The 21,469-nt window shown below is 41.3% G+C and overlaps 1 protein-coding gene across 1 annotated transcript in view; it reads left to right on the top strand.

Moving 5' to 3' along the window:
- The first annotated feature begins 3,644 nt into the window (after positions 1 to 3,644).
- LOC134213203 (protein expanded) overlaps positions 3,645 to 21,469 on the top strand; it is a 174,279-nt gene continuing 156,454 nt past the window's right edge. Inside the window, exon 1 of the mRNA XM_062691916.1 lies at positions 3,645 to 4,801. The gene's annotated coding sequence lies outside the window, so the exon portion shown is untranslated. The remainder of the gene's footprint in view (positions 4,802 to 21,469) is intronic.

Raw genomic sequence — 21,469 nt, 5'->3', positions numbered from 1 at the left:
AAATGTAAATCAATATTTTGCAAAACGGTGTAACATCATTGTTGAAAATATTGCACATACACGTTTTTTCGAACAACTAAATAGTTTAAAACGTGCATCTGCTTGTACTTTTTCATCACTGATTTCAAAATTAAGCATGTCGCTTAAATATTCTGATTTTCGCTAAGAAAAACATTTTACGTTGTTTTTCTGCAGCAAATGTTGTTACGTCGTGTTGTAAGTGTTGCAATTTTTTTGTCGCATGTGCGTGAAACGTTTCAACTTGACGCAACATTTCGACGTATCAACAATGCAGCGTACGGAGCAGCGTAACATTTCGACGAAAGTAGCATGACCTCGGTCATACTGACGTATCAAAACGACGTATGTGATTTATCTGCTGCAGAACGTTGTAACATATATTTTTATCAAAATAACTGAAATGTTCACACGCAGTGCAGATTTCAAGGTCAGTGACGATGAACCTTTTCATAATGTATCGTTGAGGTGTATTCAATTGCAATAAAAATGATTAGTTTCTAAATAGGAATAAAAATGAAATCTGAAAACTTTCAAGCTCATTTTCTCAGCTTGATCAAAATGTTACATACGCCGATTTGAAAAAGTTCCCGAGATATAGCCTTTTCGTTACACCAAATATATTATATTAATATTAATCTTATATATAAAAATGAAATGGTCTGTGTTCGTATCCGCATAACTCGAAAACGGCTGGAAGGATTTTTCAGTTCTTCAGCAAAAACATTCGTTATAGTTTCCGACGGGTTTATATGATATTTCCTAATGCGAAAATTACGAGTAAAGTTGAGCAAACCGTGAAAAATTAAAATTGTGATTCCTATGCGAACTTTGCAAGGGCAGTTCGGAACGCACATTCTCGCCTACTATGCAGGACAACGTCTGCCGGGTCGACTAGTATAATAATATAATATAATAATATAATATATATTATAATCAATATAATAATATAATATATTATAATTAATATAATATATTTGGTTACACCTTAGTGTACGAGAAAGGCAAAAATAATTTAAGTAATTAATAATCCATTCAATTGTGGTAACAACCATTCTGACTCAAAAACACAACAAGATTTAACTGAAAAAATCGGATTGAGTTTCTTCCCATAATCGAGCTCGAAACAATATTATGAAATAGATAGGATGTTTAAATTTCAATTACTTTCGAATGACCATTTGTACCATTCGTATTTTAAATCAGACAATTAACTGTTCCTCTGGCTCACATAATTTGAAGTACCAAACTATACCAATTTATCTACGTCTCCATGCTCAAAATGCACAGCTCACATTCCAGCAGCCAATCATATTTTGGAAACATCATTCCACTCCACACCACACTTGCACATCACTTGTAGTGCCGTTGAAGCGAAAGGAAAGTTTAGTCGTAATTAAACATTTCCTTATTAAATTAAACAACTAATAATTGCCGGTTTCCGGCGGCCAGCTACCGTGCGCGCGATTATCAATACGATCTTCTCATTCAGCATGCGTCGTTGTCATCATCAAGCTCTCTCTGCCAACATAGGTAGTCATATGCATTACAATAATAATGAGGGGAATGGTCTAAATGGCTCCAATAGAGTAAATCGACATGAAGCTGACTTTCAAAATTTCACTTGACTTCTTATGAGACGCGATACCGATACCCAAACCAAAAAACATTTGCAAGAGCATCAAGGGTTTTAATTTATCAAATATCTTTGTATTGCCAGTCCAAAACATAAGACTGTTTTATTTGTGTAATAGTATAATTCTTTGTCAAGTTCTTACAGTGTCTCCTCATGTGAAATTATGTCCTCCGGTTGGGTGTACTGATCCATTTAATGTAATCACTTTACTGTAACTTTACAAATATTCATTTGCACCTCGGCGAAGAATGTCTTTGGTGTCTCGTACTTGATAAATAAGGGCATTCCGCTAAACAAGCTTCGAAAAAATCCTAAAAATTATTTGTATTTTACACAACCTGTTTCGGGATATTACAAAAATAAAATACATCTTGTTTTGATTGCTACGGCAACGCAATACAGTCATGATGAACCCAATACTTTGTTCAGATGTCTGTAGTAATATGATAGTTCTTCCTACACATTTTTTTTTTCATTTTTTGGATAGATTTTATAAGATTCGCCAGGAAAAATAAGTTCGCAATTGATAAACAAACGTACTTAAGTTATTATTTTTATCCTTGAAAACAAAATTAGCAATGATGTTTTTCAAAGCAACATGTACACACTTTGGAATCGGTTTGGAATGTTCATTGGAACGCACTACAAGGTTGAATAGGGCGTATTTGACCATTCTTCTCTACGCATGAAGCTCGTTTCTTTGTTAGCAGAAGAGATCGACGGTCCAGAGGTCCAACCTTCTCTCTCGGTTTCCAAACAGTTCAGTGTGAATTGTGGGACAGGTAAATGGCCGAAAAATATGCAAATAAGCGGTTGGCAACGCAATATGCACGGATGCAAAAAAAAATGTATCGCAGTGTGGAAATTACATATCTCTGCGAAACCATTGACTACATTTCGCTCAGATCGGCGATGGTTGTGACTATTGATAAAGGGATTGTCGATCTAACAGTTGAAACATTTGCAAACTCCTATCAGCTGAGGGAGGTAAATAATAAAAAAAAGTTGTAGTGTAGTTATCAACTCTCAAAAAAAAAATTACAAATTTCAATATGAAATTTAGAAACTGCCAGAAAAGTAAATATAGTGAATGCAACTACTTTAGTTACAGAATGTCCATGAAAGAATTGTAAGTTTCTATAAACCATCTGAAAATTAAAGTAGATGTAGCAAATAATACAATAATATTATCCATAATAAAGATTTCTTTCATTAAATAAATTGAAGAACAAAATAATAAATTTGTAAAAAGAAATGGAAATACACAAAAAAATAGTAAAGAAGCAATGATGTAGAGAAAATTTTCTATAAACAAAAAGCGCTTTCAAACAAGTAGTTATCATCTCACAGATATTTTATTATTCGATTGCTTTTCATGTTTTTTTGTAGGTGAATCATGTTAATTATGTTGGAAATTTTGCAGAAAATTTAGTTTGGATTTATTTTTGATATTTTGTGTGATTAAAAGAAATGAAAAGATCCAATATCTTTTTGGTATTCGAAAAATTGGTATATGTCTATTGAAATTTTCAATTAATATTGGAAATTTAAAGTTTGCGTCTACCATGATGCGTCTAATGACAATTTAATAATGTTATATAGATTTTTTTTAATTTTATATGGGGCGTTTTAATTTTAGTCGCTATATTCTGGTATTCCGCATCGGGCCGCGCACCAATTTATCTCCACTACAACGAAATCCCTATTCGAATGCGTTGTTTTGCACCACACTACCCTGGCTGGGTAAACCTTCCGATATGCCTCCACCTAATAGCATCACCAACACAACTGGTCGCGGGCTCGAGTCAAGTTTGCTCTCGACGACGACCTGTTGGGTATACGGTGATGGTCGTAGTGGCTGGAAACGTGTTCCCTATTCATGGCAGGCGTGCAAACGAACGAGAAGCATTAATGCTGTGCTTTAAAAATATTTTCATTCCTGCGCTTTCAGTTCACAGAAGAAACTCGCTCAAGCTACAGCATTTTCAAACTACGAACAATCGTACAGAGGGACGACGGCCCCATACGGACACTGCTCTGGCCCCCTCCTCTCGGCCCAGCGACCCCTCTTTGGGCCACCTGTGGCCTATACATGTATGTGATGTTTCTCTGGCTGCATTGAGAGCTGGTCGTGAGAGGTTGACTCTTATGCGATTTACTTTTGGTGTAACTGTTATTTTTCGCAATTTTTTCGGATAGCTTCTGGGAAAAACAGTAAACCAGTGTTTGAAGCTAGTGCCGGGAAAGAGTGGGCGAAAGGAAAGCGGTGCAATCGTAGCAAGATTTTCCCCAACTCGTCTTCCCCCCTTGCGTAGTGGTCACTGCAGGGAAACGGTTGTGTATATGTGGCTTTCTGCAGTTGCAATATTTCGTCTAGGAGAGCGCAATTTCCCATGTTTTGTTTTGTGAATCGGTGACCAGTTCGTAGTGCCCTGATTGAACCGTGATAGTCGTTTTGGTGAAACTTTCCGTCGACTGCGACACGATCGAGACGCGATTATCCCGCAATCGAATCAACTTCGGACGGCCCCTCGAGGCGTGTTAGCGGAGTGAGTGAAATTTCTAAGCATTCCGATCGAACCATAGAAATCTTCATCGATAAGTGAGAAATATATAACAATATACGAAGATATAAATATTTATGATTTTTTTTAAGAAATGGAGAAACATAAATTTGCATATTTGTTTTCGAATCATAAATTTTATTGTGAGTGTGTTGACATGTAGTGTGCCAAAGCAACAAGCAACAGAGGAGTATATGATAAACATAAAGAAATGTCCTATGAATGCATTATTATAGCATGTTTAATGTGACCCTAATTCGAATGGAAGTTTAAGGCATAAATAACAAAAAAAAAAGTTATACAAAGGCGAAGGAAACTCAGCAAAAAATAAAAATAACAAATAGAAATACGAAGCTATCAAAATCAAAAACACAATACAAAGGTGAATTAGTGGGAAAAATAAAGTGAATAAATGATGCAGATATTAACAATTTGATGCCTAGAAAGTATTTTCGTATATGTTTTTTTGGTAATGTCAATTTGATTATGAATTGTCATCTCACTATAGAATATCAACGCAGGATCCATCCTGTCTGAATTACTTCGTGAGCTACAACTGTCATGTTTAAATCCAGCATAAATGGTAAGTTCCAGAAAACATTACACCAATAACACATGATGGGTTAACATTGCAATGATTCAAGTGAACCACCCTGTAAAGATACGTAAAGGAACATGATACGCTAATAGAAACCATTTGGTCGAAAACAAAAAAAGCTAAATTTCGCTCAGAGGTTATGGTAAGAAGGTTCCTGCGGAACCTTCGCTGCGTGATGAAAAGTTTTTTTTTTTTTTTTTTTTTTTTTTATTGACTTTATTAAGGAGACTTTCAGCCCGAGGCTGGCTCGTCTCCGGATGAAAAGTTACTTTTTTCGCGATCAACAGCCTACCGTAAGGAAATGTTGATTTTGAACATTGCTTTAATAATGATTCCAATCTCGTCCACTATGCGCTGCTTCTATCAATGTTTGTACCATGGGTTCTCAACCTACTTAATTCACAATCAACACAATGTGGCATAATGTGCCTGATAAAATGCGATCAATTAGTTTATGAAGTTTATGATGGACAAATTTCAAACAACGAGCTTTTCCCATTAGTCTGTAAAAGTACTCTTCAGAATTGAGAGATGAATGAGTCAAAAATGAACATTGACGTTGGCTATTTTTCATGGTGCCTAAAGTTTCTGCGCGAGCATAGTTCAGAGATAAGGACCAAAGTAGAGGCTTCTTTCGCGCTCGACATCACGACGTATGTACACTAATCGGACATCTCTATTAAAAAAAACTGGTCGAAAGCAATCTATGTAGGTACGGAACTAATTATGATGAAATCGATCACGTACATAGCTTAGTATTGCACGGAATAGACGCTTCCAAAAAGCAACCTTTCATTAAATGAAGAGGTGTTTTGACTGGTTGGGGGAAAAGGGGCTTGGCCTGGTAGAGATGCAGGCCATCTATGACATTCTTGCTTTAGCCATCTCTCAGACGAACCATAATTCGACTTCAACGCTAGGCTACACCGCTTACGACGTTAAATATCCGTATGAGTAGCTAAAAGACCTCAAACCTATATCCCTACACCGTTCATCCGTAAATTTTACAATTTTCTACTCTTGAGTCGCCCCAAGCATTTTGTCCTATGTCCTTCCCCTACTGACTGTCAATGATAAGATCTTCTTCTTCTTCTTCCTCTTCTTATTATTCTTCATTTTCTTCTTTTTGTTCCTTGTGACTATCACATCCTCGACTGCGACATTGTCGCCTCGCAGCTTATTCACACAATATTCATTCAGCACTTCCACATTTGTTAACTGCGATGTTTCTAAGCCAAGATATCTTTTTTGCATTGATATATCACGATGATACTTTTATGCCCAAAGAAGTAGAGAAAATTTCCAACCCGAAAATTTCCTAGACTGGACCGGGAGTCGAACCCAGCCATCTTCAGCATGGTCTTGCTTTGTAGTCGTGCGACCGCACGGCTAAGGAAGGCCCAAGATTACATCAAATGTAACAATAACATACTTAAGAATTGCGGCACAAACTAGTAAAAAAATCCCTGATTAATCCACCTAGCGGTGTTGGTGCCTTTCTCGTGCAAAAAAACATATTTAAAAATATAAGTGAGTGCTTTTTAGCGTGTTTTGCGCAAAGAAAATAGTATTTTGGCCATAACTTCTGATCCCATAGTTCAATTTGGCCAATTTTCTAAAGGAAACAATGGGATAGGATTCTCAGTCGAATGGAAATTGTTGCGAGTAATTCGGCCAATGCTAAGTTCCTAAAAGTGTGTCTAAAAAATGTTGTACACATACACACATAGACACGCACACACATACATACATACACACAAACAGACATCACCTCAATTCGTCGAGCTGAGTCGATTGGTATATAACACTATGGGTCTCCGAGCCTTCTATCGAAAGTTTGGTTTTGGAGTGATCATATAGCCTTTACGTATACTTAAGTTAAGTATTGATTCTCACAGGTTTTTTCAACAACGCTGCACAGTAGGCCTGGCCGCTTTTATGTTTGGACTACATTTATGATGTGCTTCAAACATAAATAATGACAAGAAAAGTCGAATCTATGACTACAGCTATCACTTTCCAGGATTCTTCCACAAACTGGCTGTGTTTGTGTAGACTAGACTAGACTAGACTAGAGAAAGGCAAAACAGTCAATTAACGCTGGAGATTACGCAACGTGAACCAGCTCTTACGTATCTAAAGGGCCGTACACTACTGGGTGTTCAATAAGTTCGAATACACTTTCAAAAATGTTTAAAAAATGAGAATAAATTATTTCTTTTCCCGGTTCCATTTCATTGAAAGTATTGTTTATAAGGAACGTTTGTAACATTTCTTTTAGAATAACCTCTATTTTGTACTTCTTCACAAGCTTCAAACGTTTCTAAAACCCATCACAAGCGGCACGTACGGTCTGCATGGGCATTTCGTTCCAGATTTTGAGAATTACGTCTTGAACTGGTCCAAGTTACTGACCTTGTATTCGTACAGCTTCAGCATAATGAAGGACCAAACAAGAGAGTTAAGAGGGTTCAAATCCGGGAAGCGTTTTGTCCAAAAAGTCGATGAAATTGTCCCCATCTTCTTCTTCTTATTGGCATTACATCCCCACACTGGGACAGAGCCGCCTCGCAGCTTAGTGTTCAGTAAGCACTTCCACAGTTATTAACTGCGAGGTTTCTAAGCCAACTTACCATTTTTGCATTCGTATATCATGAGGCTAACAAGATGATACTTTTATGCCCAGGGAAGTCGAGACAATTTCCAAGCCGAAAATTGCCCAGACCGGCACCGGGAATCGAACCCAGCCACCCTCAGCATGGTCTTGCTTTGTAGCCGCGCGTCTTACCGCACGGCTAAGGAGGTCCCCATATAAGGCTTAAATCGCATTTTCCTTGTATAAAGGGTTATCGTCGTAGGACTCGTCTTCGTCTTACCACCGGGCTACTGGGGGTATCAATCGTCCCCAAAACCTCAGTTTTGTAGTACACCGCAATGATTTTGACCTTCAAAAACGGCTATTTACAATGCCACAATCCATTTTCAACGCACGTAATAAACTGGGAGCTGCTCGATCTGGAACTCGATCGAATCCAATTTTCAAGATATTTTGCTTGATACTCGTAAATTTCCTCTCGGTGTTCAATGTACACGTTACGATTTTCTCACATTGAATCTTCATTGTGTTTATCTTAATAGAATTAATTACAAAGATTTCGTCAATTTACTGCATCGCATAAATTAACGTGTCGAATATTAAATTAATTCATACCCTTCACTTATTTTGAATCTGTTATATTTAAAATTACCCCAGATATATTTAAAATTACGCAAGAAAATTGAAATTTGTTCAAAATGAGCTATATTTAGTATGAGTTGATTTATACGTGTACTCTCTCGGCTGCGCTCAAAATGCACAAAACCTCTCTCGATGCGATGGATACTTTTTGACAGCTTACCTTGGTGATGTTTTGGCACTCGTTTTGACTCTATCCGCAGCTCCCAGGTAATAAACAAACAACAAGTGACAGAATGTCAACACCACACACATCCGTTAGTGTATACTCCCAGGTGTATACCGCTAACGCTGACACCAATACTAATACAGAATATGTACATTGGGCTTACAAACACAATGAGCAAACATTTGTATTCGAACTTATTGAACACCCTGTATGTGAACGATTTGATTTGAAACATATATTGGAGGTAATCACTTCTCTTCGAAAATATTCGAAACAGCGACTCTTAGGTGTTGCTGTTTGATGTACCTCTAACTTACTTTCGTATGGCTTCTGTTCACCCAGCGTGATGCAAAGTGCGGAAATAAAAATCTCCAAAAATCAACACTTGCAGGCATAGATTGTTCTCCGCTGATACACACTACGTATCTTTAGCTTACAGTAGTAAAGATTTTCCATTAGAATTGAAAATTTTAATTTTCGTTTTTTCAGATTTGTCTTTACCCATAGAGCCAACTTTGGTTTTCTTGATCCGTGCGCCGCCGTCTGCTGACATTTGGCTACCAAGTTATTGAAACATTATCCACTGATTGCACGGACCGGATCTTTTTTGTTGTTTTTATGGTTCGATAAGCTAATTTTACCTGAGGATAGTGTCCACGACGTTAGGCATAAGTACGTTAGGCATAAAGACGTTAGGCATAAGTACGTTAGACATAATGGATGTTAGGCATAACGGACGTTAGGCATAATGTACGTTAGGCATAATAAACGTTTGGCATAATTCTGCCTTCTTTATGTCATGGGCTGTTGTTTGGGTCATTTTATGCCTAACGTCCATTATGCCTAACGTCCATTATGCCTAACGTACATTATGCCTAACGTCCGTTATGCTTAACGTCCATTACGCCTAACGTACTTATGCCTAACGTCTTTATGCCTAACGTACTTATGCTTAACGGGGTATACCCCTGAGGATAGTCTATATTTAGGCAGTGTGCGATGTTTGTGATCAGTTGAAGGATGAACGGCGTCGATTTATAAATGGTTTGTGCTGGCTGTTGTGGATTCTGGATGCTGATGGTGTTTGGAGTGCAAGTCATGATTTCTGTTGCTGGGTTGAGGCGGTTCGGTTCCCCTTGACGGTGTGGTGACGTGTTTGAACTATGTTGTTGACATGATGATGGTTGCGGTGATTTGCGGTGACGATAGTAGTGCTGTGATGGATGATTGGCCGTTTGTTTGTTTATTGCCCTGGTTGTTGATGTGGATGTGGCATAGAATTCTGTTTATCAATGTTGCTGGGTAGTTGTTTTGACGAGGGTTTTGGAATATGGTGTACTTTATGTTGTATGTTGTTTCAGTTTGCATTTGTTGTCAATTTTATAGCACGGTCAATTTGATGCTATGTTTATCTTCATTGTAGTTAGGGGCCCTTCCTAGCCGTGCGGTAAGACGCGCGGCTATAAAGCAAGACCATGCTGAGTGTGGCTGGGTTCGATTCCCGGTGCCGCTCTAGGCAATTTTTGGATTGGAAATTATCTCGACTTCTCTGGGCATAAAAGTATCATCGTGTTAGCCACATGATATACGAATGCAAAAATGGTAACCTGGCTTAGAAACCTCGCAGTTAATAACTGTGGAAGTGCTTAATAAACACTAAGCTGCGAGGCGGCTCTATCCCAGTGTGGGGACGTAATGCCAATAAGAAGAAGAAGTTAGATGGAAGAAATGGAAATTCTATAGGCGTCCAGAAACGATGGGTTTTGGGATACCAGCTAGTGCTGAGAGCCCGGTCTTCGTGTGGGTTGTAGCTATTGAGGATATCCAGGACTTCTTGTATTTTTTGTTCTGGTAGAGCTAGTATCCAGTCGTCGACGTACTTTTTAAGAACCGGGATCGAATAAGGTACGAGTTGGTTCACCGTGTGTAGGAGGTTATCCTTAACTATGTCCGTCCATGGCTGTACCATATGTTTGTGTGTAGAATTTGTCCTGGAAACAGAAATAGAATGTGTTAAGACAGAATTCTGCAATTTCTAACCTTAGATCCAAGTGATAATGTCTCGGATAACGAGGTCCTTGGGTATGTTCGTGAATAGTGAGATAACGTCAAAGAATACTAGCACATATCCTTGTGAAAGTCTAACTTTGTTGGTTTTACTTACGAAATCGAAACTGTCGGTTATGTTGAATTCACCTCTTGAAGATTGCTTGAGTATTGATGCAATGTATTTCGAGAGCTGTTATTTATGTGGGTGTGGCCATATCGGCACTTTGCTATTAGTTCCTGTGGGGAACAAAGTGAACCTGAAAAAAAGCATTTTCATTTATTGGTTACATTGATAGATAAAGTTGAACGTATTTCTTATTTCATGATAAAAATAAAGAAATAAACTAAAATATTTAAAAATGACAATAATAGAAAAAAATGATAACGGATTTGAAATTCAATCGTAGTAGGCATTTGAAATGCCAGCATACTAAGAAGCTATAAGATGAAATTTGAAATTTAATCTCAGTAGGCTGACAGAGAATTTTTTATTGGCCAAAATCCATTAATTTAACTTATGATGTTTTTAGTGCACACATAACCACTCCCCACGCGAAGTATATATAGTATATATAATCAAATAAAATGTATGTGTGGTCTCTAATATGCTGTTATTGAATTTGGGTGTGGATACTAATTACATATATTTGGGTCCCCAAATTGCAAAAAAAATATGTTTGCGACAATAATATTCAATATGAAGAATTTTCTCAGTGTAGATTATCGGAACGGTGAAAATATAAGGATCATTCAGTGTTCTGTTTTTGAGGCGTGAGCATGCGAATTATCCTTCGGTGTTCTGCGCTTGTTTTCGTTGGTAAAAGGCAAATCGAAAGACGGATTTGCTTGGCTACGACCCCCTGATAATAATAGAACAAAACCTGCCAAAGCCGTCATTACCCCTATTTAATGTATTTTCTATTTTGTGTTTGTTTGCTATGCACTGCACCCTCGCTTGTGGAAAGGCATGGTGATTGTCAGTATAGGTATTTGTTGGTGATATGCAGGAATGCCGCCGTGTATTCAAAGCCAGTACACATTTTTTATCTGTTCGGGTGTGCCACTGCGACCAGTTATTAGAATAGATAGAACCCGTCAAGATTGTGTTATGGCTAGGCAATGTAAATTTACATACTATATCGTGGATGCTGCTTTGTAGTCATACAGGGAACAGAAAAATGTTTGATGGGATTGTTAAGAAAATTATTATTTTGAGCTTTTTAGTGGAATGTCTTCACTTGTTCACATGTCAAAGTACAATCAAGTAGTGGAATTAAATGGATGGTACAAACTCGTCTTATGACAAGTGTTGATGGGATTGTTGATTTGTTTTTATTCTACCAGGATCTTTGCAAGCGTGTGTTCCAGTTAACATTATTAACATTACAACTCTCTATAAGAACCTTCCAAAATATACACAGAAAAAATTTCATGGTAACAATTACTATTTTGTAGACTACGCCATATTTTTAAAACAACCACAAATTTTCAGTTAAATTAACCATGCATTCGGACAAATTCACCACTGATTCAGTTAATGTAACAACATTCCACCACGACCACAGTTGATTTTTACTGCGCGCATGGTAAAATCAAACGGGTTTGTTGTCTGCTGAAAATCGTCGGTGCGTATTCTTAAATTAACCCTCGGAATGGTAGTTTCAACCGCAACATTTTTTTGCGTGTATGTATAACTAGGCGAACAAGGCGTATGCGAAATTGCTAAATTCGTGTGCTTGTGTTCCTTGAAAAATAACTTACGATTATCTATATCGAAAACTATTTATTTCTTACTAGACAAATCAGAAATCATTCTTTCCTATTTCGGCATCACCCCTGTGGAACTTGAAGTAGGTCTTGATCTCTGGGCAGGTAGTTGGCCGGCAGGTCAAACTTAATGCCAATGGACTTCACTGGTACGCAGAATACTATAGGTAACGATAAACCTTCAATTTTTGGCCAAAAAGTTTAGTCGCAAGGATTTGATGGACCAATGCACCATGCGTCTCCATATGCTCGTATGTTTACATGATGTTGACATAAAACGTAATAAATTTCCAATAAAATTTCGAGCTTGTTGTATCTGACAAAGTTTTCAATGAAAAGATTGATCATTAAGCCGAATACCTCTAAACGCGTAACTCCTATGTTCACAAACCTATTATCAAAAACAAAGCAATAATGAAAAAGAATTTGATTTGTTTTTAAATTATTTAAATTCTTGTCAGCAGTGAACATGGATGTCAACAAAAAAAACGGCGAAATTGATGCTGTTTTTGGTTTTCTTTTGCAATGAGATGAATATATGACCAGTAAGATGGGAATGAAACAGTTCCTCTGTATTGATTTCTATTTTATTTTTATTTTTTTGAAAAGATCGTTCAATCACATCTCCAACTGATCCAAACATTGGAAACCCATGTGCTGTGCGATTAGTATTAGTTGCAGCCCTTTGGAGACAACGTGTGTTATACGTGTGGATGTTTCGCTGAAAACTTTAACCGCGGCTAGCGCTCGTTCTCTTTAGCCTTTAGTTGCAAAGTATGGAAGTCCCCGCATCGAGGCGCGCGCGTGTGTACCAGTGAAGCTAGGAAGCAGGCAAGAGAAACCTAAGAACTTGCTTAACAACACTCAACCCGAGCAATGAGTCTCTATGGGGAGGGATTTTGCAGCTTTATGGCGGCGGACATCGGGTTGAGGAATTTCATGTCGCTGATAGTTTCATAACACGGCATTCCACGAGCGGGTGACCCAAAAGTTGCCCTCTCTTTTCCGCTGTCTCTCGCTCTCTTCGACGGTCGCGGTTTGGTTGGCTTTGATGGGCGCGCACGACCTGCGAGTAGCTAAATCGGCGCAAATCATATCGATCAAGCGCATACCAATGAGGTTTGGAGTGGCCTAACCTAGATCGGAGATTATATGTATGCGGTGGTGCTGGCTGACGGTCAGTTTCTGAATTCAGGGCAAATATTTTTTGCCACCCGAATGGATGTGACTTTCGTCCACATAAATGCATATGAATCACAGTGCTATTGGCGTTTGTTTGTGTTGGCCAATCGTAAGTTTATTTTTTTTTTTCAAAAATTAGCTTATGCTGTGAGATGCTGAGAAAAATTGTTGGTGAATAATGCGCTAATAGAATTTAATTATAATCCCTCATACTGACCATGGTTGTATATCAAGCCCATTAAAATAGGATTCTTCGTGAAGATTCTACAGTAATATGAAGCTAACGCTAAACTTTAACATATAGTCGAACTTCCTGCAACAAGGATGTTTGCATTATAGGAGCCAGAAGGAGTAAGCATTTGAAACACACACCCGTCTAGATGAAGACTTAGAGTCATGTTAATTTGGCTAAAACCAAAATATTCAATGTTTCTGAGGGAACACCCAAATTCAAGATCCTGCAATAGCTGACGTGATTGAAGCCGAGATTAGTTTTCGGAATATGAGTCATGTTTGCAATATGAATCAAGCTTATCATCGCGCGTATAACTCAACACCGTCAACACCATGCTGTTTGCAGCGGTAGATAGAGTACCAGCTACCGCTTTCGATTCATTGTTCTTTTTCTCGATCATCGTCGCCACCGCCGATGATGACGCCTTCCATTCCTCAGGATGAGCAGAAACAAAAGTCGCAGAAATTGCTACCGGTTTTCCGATCCCGAATATTCGCGCGATCGGGCACATTGCACTTCGAACTGTACATTTCTACGTGCCTGTGATAGACTGGCACAGGAATAAAATATTGCGCATCGAGGTTTTAATTCTGAATCCACTTATCGCCAGGTGTATGGACCAAATGACAAATTGTTGAACCTAAAATAGCTGCTGATGTGCTATCCTCTGTCGCATCCAACTTGGACTTCTAAATAAGTACTAATAGATTCTGTTCCTCGAATTCAAGGTACATTAGAGCGCCACAGTACTAAAGAATCTCATCACGTACGTCATCGCATGTATGAAAATGAATACATTTTTTACTTTGATTTAATGATTTTTTTTATATTGGACTTATAAATATAAATAAGAAATTGAATACAAAAAGTAATCGATTTAATTCTGAATATCTGCTGAAAATCGAGCCACTAAAAATATGTTTTAATGTTTATAGTTTTGCAAATCCCAATTATATTTTACTATTGTAGCATCGTACTTAATTATTATTTTAAATTTAAAACTATGGTTTATGTATTTCTAATTAGGTTTGTATTGCGCCTTATTGCATACTTACATGTTCACAGGATTCTGTTTTTACACGATTTTTTTACGCTCGTATTTTTGATCGTGTGGCTTTAATTTACCATCAAAACGCTCGCAACATGTTCCTAAAAATCCTGAATAAATCAACGAAAAATCACATGATTAGTAATATGCGTTAAACATTTGAGAAGAGTGGAAAATTGAGAAAATGTAAATCATGTAAAAACAAAATCCAGTGTAATAAAAACTAATACCAAGTTTGGGTGTTTTTGTCACGGTTAAAAGCTTTGTTATCTAGTTATTTGTGCAGTGAATTTTAAAAAGATAATATTTCTCTATGACCCATCCCCCAGTGTTGCAAAGAGTCGACATGGATGATCTCCATCCTGAGTCCAGCTACCGTTTTAAACTTCTCGACTTCTTTTATTTCTTTATTAAGGCTGCGCCGCCATGAACCTCTGCCTCTGCTGCGATGTCCCGGGTTCCAGTATAATGCTTGTTACAGGTTTCGTTTCCATACGTAAGGTGAAGCTGACCTGGGCCACTTCCGATCCCGAATGTTGCTATCGGCCTTTTTTTTCTTGAGCAAGGGTAAACGGAAATCTGCAACCAGACACCTGAGGAGGTAACTCAGGTAGTGTTGGGATGGGTATGTCATGTAACTCTTACCCGACCCACTAAAACCAAAACCCTTTCGCCAGTCCGTACCGGCCCGCAATTAAGCAATACATCAGGGGGGACTATTGAGAACGCTCACGCCTATGCTAACGCACTTGACGTCAATACACACAACATCAACTTCAAGGGTGGCTACCTCACCACCCGTCGATCGCAAGCTTTGCTAGTAACCTAGCGGTCCGTATCATAATTTCACGTTGGAGACAAGCACCCCGACAACAACCACTGCGCGTGAACCGCAATGACCTCTATATCTACATACTGAGGTCCCCGCAGCCCACCCGCGACATGTTGGTTGTCGGGGTGAGCAAGGTGTTCACTGCATCACAGGTGCCCTTACTGCACTCGTTGGTTTTGTTCAAGACGCCATCACCGCTGCAGTTTCGACATAATCTGTTGAGATGCTGTGTTCACCGCATTCCATATAGCTTCCTCCCGGCATCCTCTCGACGAGGTTGTCCGGGGTTGTATCCATACCACTAATAAGCAGCATGGCATTGCGTTCTACCTCGAATCGCGGGCATGCGAACATCACATGCTCTACCTCACCTACACATTCAGGACACTCCGCAGAATCTGCGAAGCCAAACCTGTGTAGGAATTTTCTAAAGCAACCATGTTCAGACAACACCTGTGTTAGGTGAAAGTTGACTTGACCATGCTTCCTATCAACCCAGTTGGACACATCTGGAATCAGTCTGTGGATCCAACGACCTTTGACTGCGGTGTCCCATGCTCTTTGCCATTTAAGCAACGAAGCTGCTCTCTTGACACGTCGCACTTGCACCGAGTCCCTTTCGTTGTAGCACTCCACATCTTCCTCTAGGAGTATGTCAATCGGCATCATTCCAGCTTAGGGTGGTCGGTATTAGCTATTTTTGACAAATACCGGTATTCGGTATTTGGTGGAGTCAATACCGGTAATACCGGTAAAATACCGGTTTTTGTGAAAATTTCAGGTAATAAATGAAATGCTTTTGATTTGGACTTTTGGGTAAAAAACAATATTTGTTGCAAACTTTAAATGTTAAAATTATTGTTTGTTGAGCTGCGCAGAGCGAAACTTAAGTAGACTTAACATACTAGGCGACTCATCTCCCTATCCGCATTGGATGTTGTTGGCAATGTTGCCAACTACTGAGAATCCCCTCTCTGGTTCAACCGAAATTGGACGCATGGTTACAAAGCCGTCGAAAATCAGTGTCAAGTACTTAGCCTTAATCCCTTCATAGGTATCTTCCTCGTTCCGATCGTCAGGAATGGTCTTTGTTTCAGTTTCCAGGATCGCATCTGGAATACGCTTGCTGATCGACGCTTGCTTCGTCAAGGTAGCTATGGATGTATTGAAGAAAATCGTTTCTGATCAATTGCTTTACGGCAGAATTATTCAAAAAAGCAAAAAAATCGTGCAGAACTCACGGCAGAGTAGTTCCACAGCAGCTTGAATAGGTTCTAGGGCTTAAATTATTTCCCCAACCGCCTAAAAATCATCAACGAAGTTCAATTCGAATTAAAGCTTCAGCTCATAGATCCGTTTGAGCATAAATAGCATGATATTCCAGCGTGCTTTGGGGTCAGCCACTAATTCAAATTCTTTTTCGAAATCAGATCGGAAATATTTTTGCAGCAAATCGTTTTTCACAGGTGATTTCCGGAAAAGAACTACTATGGCTTAGTGATGAGCTCTAGTAATGAGAAAAATCACTTCAATAAAGCGTGGTCTGGATAAGCGGAAGGATACTGTACGTACCTTTATCACAATTTCATACAATGCGAGAAAATTCGATTACAGGGAGTTTAGCTGATATATGTGGGTGAAAACTATTCAATTTTTTTTATTCTGGCAGCAACATTTGAAATACCGAAAATACCGGTATTTTCCGTCTCTAAAACCGGTATTTTCGGTACCCAAAATTGGACGGTAATACCGGTATTACCGGTTTCGGTACTACCGGTTAGACCACCCTATTCCAGCTATAACGCACACCGCCTCATATGATATGGTGCGATATGCGCTCGCGACACGTAAACACATCAGCCGGTGTACTCTGATCAATTTCTTTACATTGTACTCGGCTTTTAGTGCTACGGCCCATGCCAGCACGCCATAACGGATGATAGACAATGCTACGCCAGCTATCAGCCTACGCACTTGACTATGCACCGCCGATCTGTTGGACATCATTCGTGATAAAGATTTTATCGCCAATGAAGCCCGCTGACATGCATAATCGACGTGGCTCGTAAAATTGAGCTTATCATCGATCATCACGCCCAGATGCTCGAGAGACCTCACGGAGTTAACTGTGCAGGTCCCTACTCTTATCCTCGCTTGCTGCAACCCATGGCGGTTATGCACTACCACGACTTCCGTCTTGTGGTGTGCAAGGGATAACCGTCTCGAGTTGAGCCATTCCTCCACTCTGCCAATCGCGTATGATGCCTTCCGTCTAACTTCGTCGAGAGTGTCACCTGCTACTTCTAGCATTACGTCATCCGCGAAGCCGGGAGACTTAAGCGTAATACTCCGTCGTACATAATATTCCACAGGACCGGTCCGAGGATCGATCCCTGTGGAACACCCGCAGACACTACGATCGACTTTTGACCAGCATCAGTGTCGTATAACAGCACCCTGCTCTGAAAATAACTTTTCAGTATCCTGCACAGGTAATCCGGAACTCTCAATCGGTGCAGGGAGTCAGCAATTGCTGCCCAGCTAGCATTGTTAAACGCGTTTTTTACATCAACGTGCAGTACCTAATACTTCTTCTGTTTAAACCTCTCGCTATCTTGGCTGTATCCGTTACCGCTCGAATTGCTTCGATGCGAGAACGGCCCTTACGGAAGCCATACTGGTTGCTGGATAAGCCACCAGCACACTCTGTATAAGCCGACAATCTATTCAGGATGACCCTCTCTAGCAGCTTTCCAGCTGTGTCGAGTAGGCAAATTGGTCTGTATGCCGAAGGATCCCCCGGCTGTTTGCCAGGCTTCGGTAATAGTACCAATTTCTGCCGTTTCCATCGATCTGGGAAGTTTCCTTCATCCATGCATTTCTGGAGGCAGCTCCTGAACATATCTGGATTGGCAAGAATGGCGTGTTTAAGGGCCAGGTTTGGAATACCATCCGGGCCTGGCGCCTTATTGAGCTTTCTTGCGGCTACGATAAGCTCTTCGTTAGTCGCTAGCGGTACCACGTCAACTGACTCGTACGGTGTAGCGGGCCAGTCCGATGGTTCATGTTTCAGAAACAATCCCTCTACTATACCGGCTAACATCTCTGGGGATCTTCCAGGAGGTGTGCTATTGGTCCTAGACATCACTATCCTGTATGCATCTCCCCACGGGGTGTCATTCGCCATCCTGCACAGCTGTTCGAAGCAGGCTCGCTTGCTACATTTAATCTCGTAGTTCAGAGCTCTGCTCGCTGTCTGGAATACCCCACGTCTATCGAGTCTCTCAGCGTCTGTTCTAGCAGGTCGCAACCTTCTTTTAGCTCTAAGACAGGTTCTACGAAGATCTGCAATCGTGTCAGACCACCAGTACACTGGTTGTCGATTTCCTGGGGGCTGGGTCTTCCTTGGCATCGCCACGTCACAGGCACGTGTAAGTACCTCTGTCAGTTCGTTACCGCTCAGTCCTGTAGTCCTACTCTCCCAGCGCAGCGCCTCCTCCAACAGCTCTTGATTGAACTGTGAGGTGCGCCATCCGGGATCAGTTGCACCACCTCTTCTCGTCGTAGTTTTCCGGGTATACTCGACCATAAAACGTACTTCCTGATGGTCGCTAGAAGTATGACCCTCGTGGACCATCCATCCTGGTTCTTCAGTCCATCCTGCGCTGCAGAAGGTGACGTCGATACATGAATCACCGCTCGGTCCTCTAAACGTTGGCACTTGACCTTCGTTCAGCAGAACTACGTTCAATACCGCTAGTGACTCTAGCAGGATATAACCTCTAGCGTTAGTAAACCGGGAACCCCAGTCCACTGCCCACGCATTGAAGTCACCTGCTACAACTACTGGTTTAAGGCCAGTTAGTTTCGCCGCAAGAATATCAACTACCCTAGTGTACTGCTCTATATTCCATCTAGGAGGACAGTAGCAGCTACAAAAGTAAACACCGTTTACCTTTGCTATGACGACACCCTCATCGTCGGGAGAAGATATTATCTTCTGGATGGGGTATCGCCCACAAGTCCAGATTCCCACCATACCGGACTTGTCCGCAATCCAGCTGCCGTTACCGGCAGGGATGCGGTATGGGTCGGACAGCAAGGCAACATCAGCTTTACACTCGATAACCGACTGTTGTAGCAGCAGTTGGGCCGCCTCGCAGTGGTTCAAGTTTAGCTGTGTTACTTGCATGTCTGAACCCTTCTAGAGGCCGGACAGGCCTGCGCACCGGTGAGATGCCTGTTGTCTGCCCCCGGAGGACAGATCAGACATCTCGGTGCAGCCTGGCAGGTGCGAGCCTGGTGGTTTTCGGCTCCGCACCTACGGCACAGCTTACTACGGTCAGGTCCCTTACAGTCATAGGACTTATGACCGTGGCCAAGGCACCTGTAACAGGCCTGATTGGGTTGGCTTGTGCTCAGTGAGCACACCGACCAACCCACCTTTAGTTTTACCTTATCCAGCACCTTCTTGGCCTCAGCCATAGGTACTTGGATTGAGACAACCTGCATTCCCGCAAAGCCTTTGCGTAACCGAATCGCGGATTCCTGGATCTCGACATTGCACTGTTCCTTCAGTGCGTCTACCAGGTCTCCGGCTTCGGTTATTTCATCCATGCCCTTGCACTGGATGTTCAGGACTGGGCACAGGGCTCTAACCTGGACCCTGTCACCCAGGACCTCTTCCGTCAACTTTTTATACTCGGAACTCTTCCGAGTAGCATCCCGCTTCAAGACGAGAATCATCTCGCCTTTGCGCGTTCTTCGGATGCAGTTGACATCCCCTCCTAGACTCGAGAGCTTCTCGAGGCCTCTTATAGTCTTTAGGACTTCGGCATAGCTTTTATCGTCAGCCTTGACAATGATCGCTTCGCCTCTGTCCTTCCGCTTGTCGCTGCCATTGGAAGGCGCGCCCTTTTTCGCACGGGCTCTACCCTTCTTAGCGGTGACCGGTTCCGTACCCTTGGTCGCACTCCTTGCGACCTGCTGACGGCTTCTTTTCGCCTTTTTAGGATTCACTACCTCTGTCCATGGTAGGTCTTCCTCCCGGCCATCCTCTGGTATCTTACTAGGTGGAGGTACCATTTTCCTCTCGGTCTTATCCACTTCGACCTTCTCTACGGTCCGTGCCGAGGTTTTATTAGCTGCTTTCAGGTCCGCCTCCTGCGTGACCCTACTTAGCCTAGGAGTTGCTCCGCTGGTTGCCATACGCCGTTTAAGCTCTGCAGTCTGGCTCTCCTGCTTCCCCTTCCCCTTCCCCTACTCGCTGCTTCCCTTCTGTAAGGAGCCGAATCTTCGATTCAGCCTCCTTCGAGGCCTTCACTGCTTGACTAACCGCCAACTCTTTCTCCTCAGTAAGAAGACGGATCTTGTGCTCCGCCTCCTTACTGGCTTCCAGCAAGAACTTCCACTCCGACTTCGCCTCCACGACTAGAGCGCAGAGGGTCAGTACGGCCTGCTTCAAGTCCTTACTATAGTTTACTCGATTGTCCAGGAAGGACATGATTACGTCCGAAACGTCCGTAATCACTTCCATCGTCTGGACTCCATTCTCCCCGTGGTTAGTCATCACCGAGTTAATGACTTTAGTCAGAGTGGGCCCGTCCTTCTTGACGTCCACTGGCACCTCTTCTGACCCACCACGTGCTCCGCCATCGCCTCCCCCCGGCGACCTTTGGGGTGTCCGATCAAGGCCACTGCGCCTCACCTCCCTCCTTCGTAGATTTTGTTTTAGTTAGGTTACTCATAGCTATTGGGTCCCCCTTGCGGCTGCTGTCGAATCCTGTTGGTGTAGCAATCTTTGTCGAATAGTAGCAATCTTTGCTTCGGGGCACCCTCAAGGTACTGCTTTTGGGCCTACACGACCGCTGGATCGAGGTATAGCACAGCTCGCCGCTGCAATTATCTTCTCGGTGAAACTGTCCACGTTCCACTCTACTTCTGGACGAATGGCATCTGTGGTTATACGTTCCCACACTCGTTACATGTAATATTATGTCGTTTTCAGCTGTCAAAACGTTCGGTTATTCGTTCCAGGTTGGATCGCGATCCGCACCAGATCCGACCCAAAATGAATGAGGTTCGCTCTGCCGATTTATCGAGATCCAACCTAGATTCACCAATACATTCGAACACA

The sequence above is a fragment of the Armigeres subalbatus genome, chromosome 2 (assembly GCF_024139115.2).
Source record: "Armigeres subalbatus isolate Guangzhou_Male chromosome 2, GZ_Asu_2, whole genome shotgun sequence".
NCBI classification, from domain to species: domain Eukaryota; kingdom Metazoa; phylum Arthropoda; class Insecta; order Diptera; family Culicidae; genus Armigeres; species Armigeres subalbatus.
The sequence above is the reverse complement of the archived record's forward strand: the minus strand, read 5'-3'. Positions and strand labels throughout refer to the sequence as shown.